This window comes from Pinus tabuliformis, chromosome 4_1 (assembly GCF_031772625.1).
Source record: "Pinus tabuliformis cultivar Carrire ecotype Pingquan chromosome 4_1, CPIR1, whole genome shotgun sequence".
Lineage (NCBI taxonomy): Eukaryota > Viridiplantae > Streptophyta > Pinopsida > Pinales > Pinaceae > Pinus > Pinus tabuliformis.
In genome coordinates, this window is record NC_142303.1 from 824,782,862 (window position 1) to 824,796,021 (window position 13,160).

General features: G+C 33.0%; 1 pseudogene; it reads left to right on the plus strand.

The window, feature by feature from the left end:
- The window catches only part of LOC149178776 (1-phosphatidylinositol-3-phosphate 5-kinase FAB1B-like), a 100,992-nt pseudogene that overhangs the window by 13,116 nt on the left and 74,716 nt on the right, over positions 1–13,160 (plus strand).

Sequence of the window (13,160 nt, forward strand, 5' to 3'; positions counted from 1 at the left end):
AGGTTCATGGGGAGCATCTACTATGATTCTATTGGTTTATTGTTGGCATTATGGTTTCTTGAGCAATACAACAAAAAAGCTCGTTGGTGAGGATCATGCATGTGACAGGCCTTTAAGGTTTGTCACCAATGTCGCATATGGTGACGGTCTGTAAAAAAGCATTGTTGTAAGTGTATATAGTGATGGTCCTTTAAGGATTGTCACCAAAGCAATTTTCAATGATAGTTTGGTGAGGGTCATTAAAGGCCCATCGCTAATTATCTATTTGGTGACACTTTTAGTGACGATCTTTTATTGACCCTCGCCAATGCTATTTTTTGTTACTTTTGGTGACGGTTAAAAAATGCTCGTCATTATTGATTATTCCAACGAGTTTTTGATGATGCTATGTGCCTATTACTATCTATTTTTGTCAAAAGATAGTGATTTAAGACCATTTTTGTGGAGTCCTTTTCATTATGTGTCCAAGGCCATAGTGGTTAGAGTTAGTCAAATTGTTAAGAAGTAATTAGTGTGTATCATTTCCCTTAAGTAGTGAGAATATAGTTTTCCTATGAGTCAACACATGATTAATCTCTATTCGTTTTATTATCTAGAAAATCCCCTTTAGATAAAGCTCCACTAGTGTGTGTAGGAACTATATTATTGAATACATAATCAAGATTTGTCAATTCTTTTAATGAGAGAGACCAAGCACTCCTCAACAGTCCTAGCACACCTTAACATGCATTGGCACATACTAACATTCCTTGGCACCTCACACGTCTTGGTACATCTTTGTACCTAGAACATCTTACGATGACTAGGACACCCAAGCACATGTTCACATGCCATAGAACATCATAACACTCTCCTACCATGTGTTGGCATGCCCTGTAGTTCCTAGCATGCCCTAGAACACCTTGGCATGCATTGACATATATTAGCACTTGGCACACATTGGCATCTCGTATGTATTGGAACATATTATTAGTTGGTCTAGCATGCAGCTTTTGAAAAAGATAAAGTCCCGACTTATTAACCCTCTTATGTGTTCATTTCCTTGTGTTTTAGCTTGGTTCATCATTTTTTTACCTTGAGACTCCTTAACACATATTGGCATACCCTCGCACCCTACATATCCTAGCATGCCTTAGCACCTAGCATGTCTTGGCATGCCTTGGCACTATTTTACACATGTCAACACACCTTAGAACTCCCTAGCATACTTTGGCACTTCTTGGCATGCCTTGATATTCCATAGCATGACTCACTAGTGCTTAGCATACCTTGTCACTCCCTCCTTGGCATGACAACTAGCACTCATTGACACTCCATAACACAACCTCATATTCATTCACTTCCGTGCATTTTGACCTAGTGCTCCCTTGTGTTGTCTTGGTACTCCCTAACACTCCTCAACATGCATTGGCACTCTCTAGCACACCTTAACACTCTTCAACATGCCTTTCCACTTCATAGCATGCATAACACTCTTTAACACAGTTTGGCACTTGGCATGTGTTGCCGCTTGGCAAGTCTTAACATGTCTGGCATGCATTGAGTTGCCTTGGTATTCTTTGTCATGGTTTAATGTTAAATTTAGTTGAGATCAATTATTGGAAAATAGAATTCACTAAGACTTGGCAGTTGGCACCTACTGGGATCTAGTGTTGGTTTTCCTAGCATTCCCCTCTTATAAAAGGTAAATTGATGACTTATTAACTCTCTTATGTGTTCATTTCCTTGTAGTTGAACTTGTTTCTCCCTTTTATTGTCTTGATAGTCCCTAGCACACATTGTCACACCCTTGCACATATTGGCATGCCTTAGCACTTAGCACACATTAGGGCACATGTTAGCATGCCCTAGAATTCCCTAACATGCGTTGGCACTCATGCCCTCATAGCTAGCCTTACATTTTTTCACGACTTGGGAACTCAATCAAGTCCTTGGCTATTGCAATTCATGTGACACTGGCTTGCTTCAACCGCAACAACCTGACCAATTGCACCTACTGCAAGTGGATTGTGCCCTGTTCACCTAAGAACTACCTATAACTCATCTTAGGTCACTCATGTCCAAGTTGTTGAAAATGCAGCAATAAATTCCAATTTTAATTTTGCATTGATTAAATTAGGAGAAATTTCAATTTCAATTTTAGTAAAATACTTGGAGGTAGTTAACTGAGGTGACATGGGTCTTGTCACTCAATTAACTCAATAAATTCGAGTTGGAGACACTTGAGTTAAGTTTTACATGATTGATTGCTAATTTGCAGCAATGTAGTTAAGTTAATTTGAGTTATTGTCAATGTAACTAGTTCTCATTGTTAGTAGAACTAGTGGAGGTTCAGTCAAGGGTGTGTAACTTTTTTCACATTGAGTGATCATCTAGTTAAATTGATCAATCAACCTAAATTAACTCATGCATGTAGAGAATTCGAGTTACCCAGTTGAGATTGGAGTTCAAGGGAAGTGTACTATCAATTGTAAACTATTCCAAGTTGTATAGGAGGTGCATGCAGTTAAAGAAGGGCCTAAAGGAATTTCATAATACAAATTAGTGAATTTCCTAATTAATAAGGGCCTAATTCCCAAGGGAACAATGCAAGGAAATAGGAGCTTGGTAGGCTTGAGCAAGAATTGTATTTCTTCTCTATTCTTTAATTAATGCAATACAAATAGTAAGGGGTTTTGAGCAGTTGCTTTCCCCTAGATAAATATTTGTGTATGTATGTTGAATCTTGATGCATGTTAATGATTAGTGTTCTCGATCATGATTTTCTTTCCGTAGATGAGTAGAGTAGATTCAAGTCTTGTGATCTAGTAAATTACATGAGCAATTTTGAATCTACACATTAAATTTCTACATGGCATCAGAGTAGGAATCACAATAGAGAATTCGAATTCAAATTTGCCTTTGTAGGTGGATCAAATTTATAGGATTAATTCTTTAGAGTTAGCAGGATGGATTTCTATGGACTGAGACTCGAGTATGCCCTTGAGGGCTCAAATTATGATGCTTGGAAGGACAAGATGGAGGCATTGTTGGAAGATAATGGGTTGAAAGAATTCATAGATAATGAGATCCCGAAGCCTCCAACATTTAATGCTCAATATCTAGCATAATGGAAGAAGTGTGTAGAAAAGGTGAGGAGGACCATATTGGAGGGACTTCAAGACCATATTGTCTCAAATATCCATGGGAAAGAGACTCCATATGCAATGCGGAATGCCTTGATAGATTTGTTCCAGAATAGTAGTGATCACAGGAAGCTGGCATTGAAGGACAAGCTTCGAAATATCAAGATGCAAAAGGGTGACACAATTCAACAATACCTTAGCAAGTTCACACAATGTCGTGATGAACTTGGTCAAGTTCATGTTATTGTAGCAGAGGATGATTTGGTAAGCCTAACACTTCTAGGCCTTCCCAACAGTTGGCACAACTACCAAGATTGGGTATATGGGAGGGACAAGATATCGAATTGGGAATGAATTTGGTCTGACTTGGTACAGGAGAAGATAAGGTGGAACACCAGAGACAAAACCTCATCCAAGGGTGATGATGAGGAGAATTGTTCCTTGGACATAAAGGAAAAGAAAGGGAAAGGGAAGAAATCCCAATCCAAATTTGAATCGGGTCAAGGGGGAAAGAAGAAATACTTGTCCAAAATCAAGTGCTTTCATTATCATGAACTGGGACATTATGCTATGAAATGTCCACACAAGAAAGCATGCAATAAATTGTAGGAGAAGTAACAAGTGAAGCCTCAGCTTCACAGTTAGAACTTGATTTTATCCTCATTGCATGCGTGACAAGCATAGTGATGGGTAGTGTGTGGTATCTCGACAACGATGCCTCATTCCATATGATGGGAAACAAATAATTTTTCAGTGACTTGGAGGAGAAGGATCTCTAGATGCACATCAAGATGGGAGACGATGGAAGGTATAGTGTGACCAACATTGGTATCGTTACTTTTCAAAGGGAACCTGACTCCCCTCTTAGGCTCAAGGATGTGATGTATGTACTGAGTTTGAAGAAGAATCTAGTTTCCGTCACAATGTTGGAAGACCGTGGCTAAAATGTGATATTCAAGAAAAGAAAGGATTTCTTGAGACATGTTTCCATGGGACAAGTGAAGAAAATAGAGGTTCGAATGAAGAAACTATACAACATTGAGCATAAAAGCGGAGAAGGTGCAGAGCCAAGATTTTGGCGAATTATGGCATAAAAGACTTGTCCATTTGCATTATGGTGCTTTGAAGATCATGCAAAAGATATCTATAGGCTTTCCCAATGAAGCAATAGAGCAGTGGGATACATGAAAATGGTGTGCATTGGCGAAGTACACAAAAGACACCTTCAATGATCGAGACAGTAGGGCACATGAAATACTTGAAAGTCTGATGTATATGGACCTTTCTCGACAGCCTCCACTGCCAAGCATAAGTATTATGTTATATATGTGGATGATTTCTCAAGTAAGTGCTGGATCTACTTCCTGCAGAAGAAAGAACAAGCATTCTCCAAATTTGTTGAGTTTAAAGAACTTATTGAGAAAGAGACTGGCAAGAAAATGAAGGCTCTCAGGAGTGATAACGGTGGTGATTACATGTAGAATGAGTTTAAAATTTTTTGTGCAAAGGAAGTAATTTAACGAGAGTTGACAGCACCTCATAACCCACAATAGAATGGGGTCGCTGAGAGGAAGAACAAAATTATTGTGGGAGAAACACGGGCGATGTTGCATGACCAAAGACTACCTCTACACTTGTGGGTTGAAGAATGCAACATAAAAATTTATTTGTAGAACAAGAGTCCTTACAGGATTCTTGGCATGAGTACACCAGACGAAGCTTTTTCAAGGAAGAAAGTAGATGTGTCACACTTCAAGATCTTTGGATCATCAGTTTACTGTCCTATTTCCAAGGAAGCAAGAAAAAATCTAGAGCCAACAACAAAGTTGGGCATATTTGTGTGGTACACTAATACACCTCACAACTATCGGGTGTACTTTCCATCCCTTAGGATGACAATGGTCATACGGGATGTGAAGTTTGATGAGGATAAGGCAATGAGGTGTTATATTAAGAGGGAGAATCATTTGCAACCTGATCAAGAGCTTTTGGCTTCAAAGTAAGAATCTTAGGAAGTTGTGAAGTAGTCACAAGCAGAGGAGGAGAGAGTGGAGACATCCATTCAAGCAGAGACATACAAAAAAGGAAGGAAGCATACCAGGGAAGTTGACAAATTATTGCAGGATGTTAGAGAGAATGTTGGAGCACTCACATCACAACCTAGACAGAGGAGATCACCAAATTGATACATTGAGTACATGGCTATGATGAGTGAGCTATTTGAGACATAACCATCCTCATTCAAGGAAGTATTGCAAAAACCAGTATGGGTTGATGCTATGTGTTGAAGCCTCGAAAATCACTGCAACAACATGGGGGATGAGCACCAGGTCTGGAGCTTAAAGCAGCTCCTTTTCAGTTTGGAATGATGATTCCGACTGGTTCAACTAGGTCCAGTTACCTTCTCTCAATCTCCAATGGCTTTAAAATATGACTTTCATTCAGCAATGGAAAAAGGACATCAGATCAACCTTCTCGCTGATCAAGCAAGAAAGTGTTCCTTAAGCTGATTTGGGGCTCAACCAATCCACTACTAAAGTTTTCCTCTTTGGGAAGAGGACTTAAAAGAATGTAGAAATTATTCTAAATGCAAACTTGTTCTAAGATGCAAGAAAAATAAACTATCTTAATCCTATCTTAGTTAGGTAGATATAGATCTAACCCAACCAAGAGCAGGTATTTATAATATTGGGATTGAAATATGTCTTGTTTATAATGAATATCAAGTTAATGAAGTAGTTCAATTAACTGACATTATGGATACCAAAACACATCCTATTGAGACCTTTTAACTGAAATAATCAATCAACAACACTAAGGAAGAAGTTCTCAGAATGATCTTGATCATTTAATCAATAAATTAAATTATTAAATAATAATATGCAGAAGAAGTTCTCAACATATCACTATTTATTAATCCAATATTAAAAGATAGATTTATAAGTAAATAGTTACTCAGAAATCAGAATTCAACCTATAAGAGTAGAGATAAATAACAATATAAAATAAAGGCAAATTACCCATACCGACAAAAGTGCACAAATATGTAAGTAAATTAACACAATTCTTGTTATCATAAAATAAAACCAACCTTTAAAATAATAGTATTCGAAATACCAATTTATTGAATCCATTTCTCCAGCTCTTGTCTCTAATAGTTTTTTACAATGCTTGAGCTTCTGCTTTCAAAAGCAGATCTACAATAGTGCAAACTCTGTTCATTATACATAACTCAGAATGTAGAAGAAAAACCTCAATAATCCCCAGATCTGAGATTCCACTCCTCCCACCTGCAACTCTAAATCCCTATTACATAAGTGCTTTTAGAATTCCAGAATTGCAGAGGAGAGCAGCCCCTATTACATTCTGCAATCTGCTATTTATACTATTTCCAAAGGTATTTTTGAGAGGAAGTTTGTTGAAGAAAAATCTGTCCAATCAATTTTACTTGCTCAAAATTCTCATCTTTAATTGCTGGAACATCTTCATTGATTGAGATCTTTTTCTCCATATCTCTTCTACTGTTTTCCTGCAAAAAGAAATCAAAATGAATTAAGATGCAACAATAAAATCAAAATATCATTTCTGGCATTAAAACAAATCCAATCATATTCTATTTAAATAAATAATTGAAAATAAGATATAAGCTCTCTATTGATGTCTGAGATGGTTTAATTGGCCAAAGATATTATTGATGAGCGAATATGCATTTAGAAGAGGCTTGGGCAAATGAAAATGAAGAAAATAAAACTCAGAAAATTGATTTTGTTTTCAAAATTCAGAGCTTGATCTTCTGCCTGATCTTTGACCCAATAAATGACTAAATCTATTAGTGGAACCTTCTCAGAAATGTTCTCCTTGATTTTATCTTTCCAATTAGCTGTCCTGGGCCTCATTTGGCCAAGTATAACTCAATCTATGAGCTTGCAAAGTTGATGAGTCAAATTTGGCACAATTCTGGAAATTCTGTTGCTGGGCTAAAAATCAAAATTTTAATCCTAAATTAGAATTCTAATTAACTAATAATTAATTCTAATTTAATTGTTAATCATAAATTAAACTAATTATTTAATAAAATATTATTAATTAATGTTAATCTAAATAATATTTAAATTTTATTTAAATTTAATTAATTAAAATTTATATTTAAATTAATTAATATAAAATTTGTTATTTAAATTAATAAATATTAAAATTAATATAAAATAAACTAATCTACCTTACTTCACTCATATGGTACCGTACTTATTATACCATTTCAAAACCACAGATTAATGGATGAGCCCAAAGCGAAAGTCAACTTTGACTCATTGCATTGGAGTAATGTTGAGCCGGGTTCATAAAGTTTGTATAAGTTGAGGACTCCTGATGCGATGGAGCGATCACATTGAAACTTAAACACATGGTATTTTAAACTTTGGTTAATGCTTGAAGAGCCATCACATATTAGTGATCGGGGAAGGATGGTGGTTGGGGTTTTGTTAAAATATTGCGATAAGATATATCTGATGCGATATAAAATCTACGATGCGATGTAATATATTTTTTTATATTAAATTTTATTTTAATTAAATTAATTAATTTAAGATTTAATATCAAATATCAATTTTTATTTCGGTTTTATTTTAATGATGTTTAACTAAATTATGAAATTATCTACACTGTATTTATCTTATCTAAACTACAACCACTTTAATATTTGGGTTTTTGAGATTAGTGATCTATTTTGAAAATTGGAATAAATTACTTAAATCTTGATGCTTCATGATTTGGCTGTATAAGTAAAAGATGAAAAATGTTAGTACTAACTAACTAGGGGTTAATTTTTTAAAATAAATGCGTTATTGAACTAATTTATTTACAAAAATGGAATATTGTACATTTTACGCATTTTCAACCGAGGGGACATAAATGATTAGACTTCAAAGAAGTGTCGTTCACGAACCAGTTGACCAAATGAGGTGTAACAAGCGTCAATGGGAAGCTTAGAAAAAATTGATTTTAACAAAGCAATCAAAACAAGAATCTAAAGAAAATGAAAAATTAACAAAATCGTAGGATAATCAACTAAATAAAAATCCTAAAAGGTGTATAGCCAAAATTTTATAGAAAAGGTCATCATTATTTGAAGTGAACAAATAAAAAATGGGGGGTTGTGTTTTACCACAACAATGATGACACACGGGAGAAGAACCAATTATCTCTATTTGATGAAATTTTTCTAAAATCAAAATAAAAATAATTAAAGAAGAGAAAATTATTTTTTGGAATGTTTGACTAGGTTTATTAATCTTGAATAAAAGCAAGAAGCATCTTACTGTATTTTTCTTAAAATTTCTCATAAATTAAAATATTTCAAAATTCTATATCAGTCCTTAATTAGTTGTAGAGATAAAGCGGGGGTCACTTTACAGCTTAGCTTTTAAAATATACTCATTTGTCATTGATAGAGCCACTGCTGCCAGCAAACATCTATAGTCTCGATAGGGTTACCGTTTAATCATCAATGATTCTAGAATCCCATCTCTTTAAGAATTATTGACCTAGAGATAAATCCATTTATATATATATATATATATATATATATATATATATATATATATATATATATATATATATATATATATATTTATTTATTTATTTTTAGTTCCTAAAATCCATTGTCCTGGTTTGGTAGCTAGATAGTTGACAATGCTATTCACTGGTTATAATTGGATTGAACAAGCTAGCTCGTGATGAGACCCCTTGTCTTATAATTGTTTGTAATTATAAGTCATTACCCTGGTTTGTTTAACAGTATTGGTGATGTCAGCCTATTTTTCCCCTATGATCATGGTAAGCAGGTTCATGATGAGACTTCTTATCTTTTAAGTTTAAATATATATCTGGATTATACTCTAGAAAAATAAGACTCTTTGGGACAGGGAGAATCATTGACTCCTTAAGAGTTAAGAATGACAATTTCAGAGTTAAAAGGTGCTTTGCTGTAAAGTGTCTTTACTTGGTTAAAAATAACTTTTCTTGACTGATAATAGAAATTTGAAAGATCTTAATAAAGTATTGAAATCTCAAAATGATTACAATTTTGATGAAAAAGAAATTTCTCTAGATTTTATGATACTTTTCCAACTTCTCTTGTTTTATAATCTCTTCCTTAAGTATGTCTACCTTTATAATAAGAAAAACAAATTTTATTAAGAGATTTAAGAAAAAGCTAATAGGTGACTATTAACAATTTTCCCTATGTATGCCAACCATTGTTAAGTAACAAGAAGACCTTCCATATAAATCATGGCAAAGTCATCAAAATTAAAACTGAAAACCAAAGGAAAAGAATTCTTAAGCCAAAGTGAGAAAAGAAATCAGCGAACAAAAATAAAAATGAAGAAATTTAAAAGTGGAAAGGAAAATCCAAGTTTCGTAAAATAAACTCAAACAAAAATGTTTATACCAATGTCTCAACAATATGAAGAAAAAAGAAAATAATCGCGTAATCATTCTTTCTTATGTCGAGATTTAGAAAAATCATACCTTGTAGGATTTAAGTGTTTTAGGCTTTTTGGGTAGCAGTGACGATAAAATTCAGTGACAATGAAAACTTTCTGTCTGATATCAATCTTCTTGTTTCCAAGCATCATCTTAATCATTTTCTAATAAAAAAGAATGCTTAAAGAGACAAACTAAAGGTTCAGAAACTCTCTGGTGTAGCTGTTTCCATGAAGATTATCGCTGCTTATTGAAATAAAGCCAAGAGAAGAGTATAGGACTTCGAAAATATGATCCGACAGAGGATTGAAAACTTCAAATGGAGAACTGCAAAATGGATTTTTTATATTAGCATACTTTAAAAACAAAACTAAATTAATGAAATGGAAATTAATGAAAGTGCGTACATGGATATTACCATTGGATAATTGCATTTGATCTTACCTGAGAGATATCAGTTTCTCCAATACTAACTGACTTCTTCTTTTAGTTAACATTAAAACATGAAGAAGACAAACTAACCAAAATCCTATAATCCAAAATTATTATTTATTTTATTTAAACTAAAACAAGCAGTAAAATGTAAAAATGGAATTCTTAGTGTTCAAGGGAAAACAAATGCATCGGAAATGAGAATGAGAATTTGCAGTAATGACTGTTTCTAAAAATATTATAAGTTTCATATAAACTCCATGATTTTATAAATTGTCCAAAATCAAGACCAAATTCAAGATAATAAAATTTAAATATGAAGATAGAGAGGTCTTGAATTCCATATTTAATTATGGAATTATATATTTAAAACTGAAATATATGAGAAATTGAAATGATTTAAATATGCTGGAAATTGATCATTAACTGCTTTCTTACCATAGTGGTTACCCAAGCTTGCTTTTAAAATAACACATCGCCATATCAGATGATTCACATCACATGTTTCTTCACCATGCTTCAAGTTTAATTTGCAAGACTTCACCTTTGTTGCTATGCCATATATCAATTAAATGTTAATGGCTTAGAGGCATGCATTGGAAGCTATTGCATCGGAGATTGCAATGGCAAATTTCCGATATGAAAACATGCAATGAGAAGATGTGCGATGAAATGGAGCGATCGCATCATTGAAGAAATATTATATCGGGTATCGGGGAATATTTACATTGTGCTTCCCACATTGCAGATTCGGAATTGTGATGTGAGCATAAATAAAAATGTGATGAAGCGATTGCGATATCGACGATGCAATAGATGACGTGTCTAATCGATGATTAGCAATCTTAAGCACACGAGGTAACAATTCTCGATACGTTGATATGCTGATATGCGATGAAGAGTGGACCCGATAATTTTATGATGAAAATTTAATAACATATCGGATCCGAGACATCGACCCTTTAAATTATGCCCCTAATTTTATTTCGATTGAATGGATACGATATTTTATAAACTTGATTTGAATTTCATATCGGGTTTGGAATTATGTGGTCATTGCAATATCGGTAAAGTCGTTTATCAGAGATCGGCGATTAATGATAATGGAAGTATATTCAACTGCAAACCTCCGATATGTGAAATGCGATATGACATATGAGCGAGGTAATACATTAGAGATCTTTTATGAACAATTTGTTCTCAAAAATGCTAAAAGCTACTTCCGATGAAATATTTCGCTACAAATGGTTGTGAAGTGCACGGAATGAAATGATTGACGAAGATAAGCGGGATGGTAGTATTGCGAATATGTATTCAACGTAATATCAGCAATATGAAAATCAAATTGAAATGATGAATGAAAGAAAAATTTAAAAAATGCTCAAATTCTAATGAATCACAAATAAAATTTCCCTGAACCTGTTGCAAATTTGAAATGAGTTTGCTACTTACTTCAAGTTTTGAAAACAAATGAAAACTTCAAAATAAAACAGAGCAAGAATAAAAAATAAACTAAGGAAAAGAGAAACTAATAAGAGTGAGAACGAGCTTGTAAATGCATACTTGGAAGGAAATTGTCTGTAGATTTTACTTCATGAATCTTCAAATTCTTCTTTCGATTTATCAAAATTTTAACTTTGTTCAAAATCATCTTATTATTTATTTTAAATTGCAGTGGGCAATCAAGCTGAAGGAAATCAATTATTTATGTTCAGGAAATATGAAATTCATAAAATTCACGAGAAATAATATGAAACTATGCTTCCCTTTTGAATTGCAACAACAATTTATTACCTCTGCTCATTCTAAATTAACTTGAGAAAAATCTGTATTGTTATAGTGACTGTTCAATAATGCCTTCAGTAAATAAATATGATGCGTATTACGACAACAGATAATAAACTAAAGACCAGAATGAGATAAAGCCACTAATTGTGGAAAAATATCAACAGATTTAAATGTGTGCCAGGTGTATACTTAATTAAGTTCTGTTAATACATTATTCGAACTAGGCAGAGATGTATTCATGGGTAGAGGTATTGCTGCAAGAGATTTTAAAAAGGAAAACAAGAATTAAAACTTTCTGATAGGAAGAAAATGTTTCACTAAAAATGTATATGATATGAGAATGGCTGATTGCTTTGTTTTATTTATATCTACAAAACTGTTGAAAATAAATTAACTACGTTAATTCTACTCCTAATTTAACCATATACATGAAAATGACTATGTATAATCATATTTCCAGTGTAACCATTTTCTTATTTTAGTTCCTGCATGTATGTACAATTCAAATGTTAGTAATAAAAATACAAATCTAACTAAACTAAGAAAGATAAATCTGTAAATAGAATGCACAGTTATTGTTAGCAACTTAATTAAAATCTCTTTCTCTTGAAATTTCCTTTCCAATTGAATATCAATTGGATCATAGAAATTTGGATGAATTTCTATTGATAATTGGGAAATGTTCAAAAGAGGAGATGAAAAACTAGATTTTGGATATGAACTTTTACATTCAAAGGCCTGAAAAAAATTGTTTGTATTATGTACAAATGTTAAATTATTAACAATCTTCCATGAAAGAAAATTTTCCAAATATTTTCCAAATGAATTAATGAAAAATGGATGGAAATCTGTCAAATAAAATGGAAAATTATTAATTGAATTGGATTGTTGACCAAATTGTAAAATTACATTCTCTTGTTGACACTGCCTTGAAAAGATAGAAGCTTTTGATGAAACATTAGCATTGATTGAAATTGAAATGTTAATAGCTTTTGATGCTCATGATTATAATATAAAACTTTAATTTTACAATAGGGAAATGCATAAATTGAATGTTTGATAGTAAAGTGCTCAATATGCCAGCATAAAATATCAAAAATTTGAAAAATAAAATTAGAAATAAAATCTGATTTTAAACAAAAGAAGTGAGGAAACAAAAATAAAATGAAATCACTGTTGTTACAATTAATGTTACAGCACAACTGGGATCGTTTTGAAATAATTTCGTTTTCACAAGGATTGGCTAGAATTATGGAATTTGAGTAATTTCGAATTTCAACTTGTGAATTAGAAAGAGAATTATGATTATGAATAGGAATGAAAGCTTGA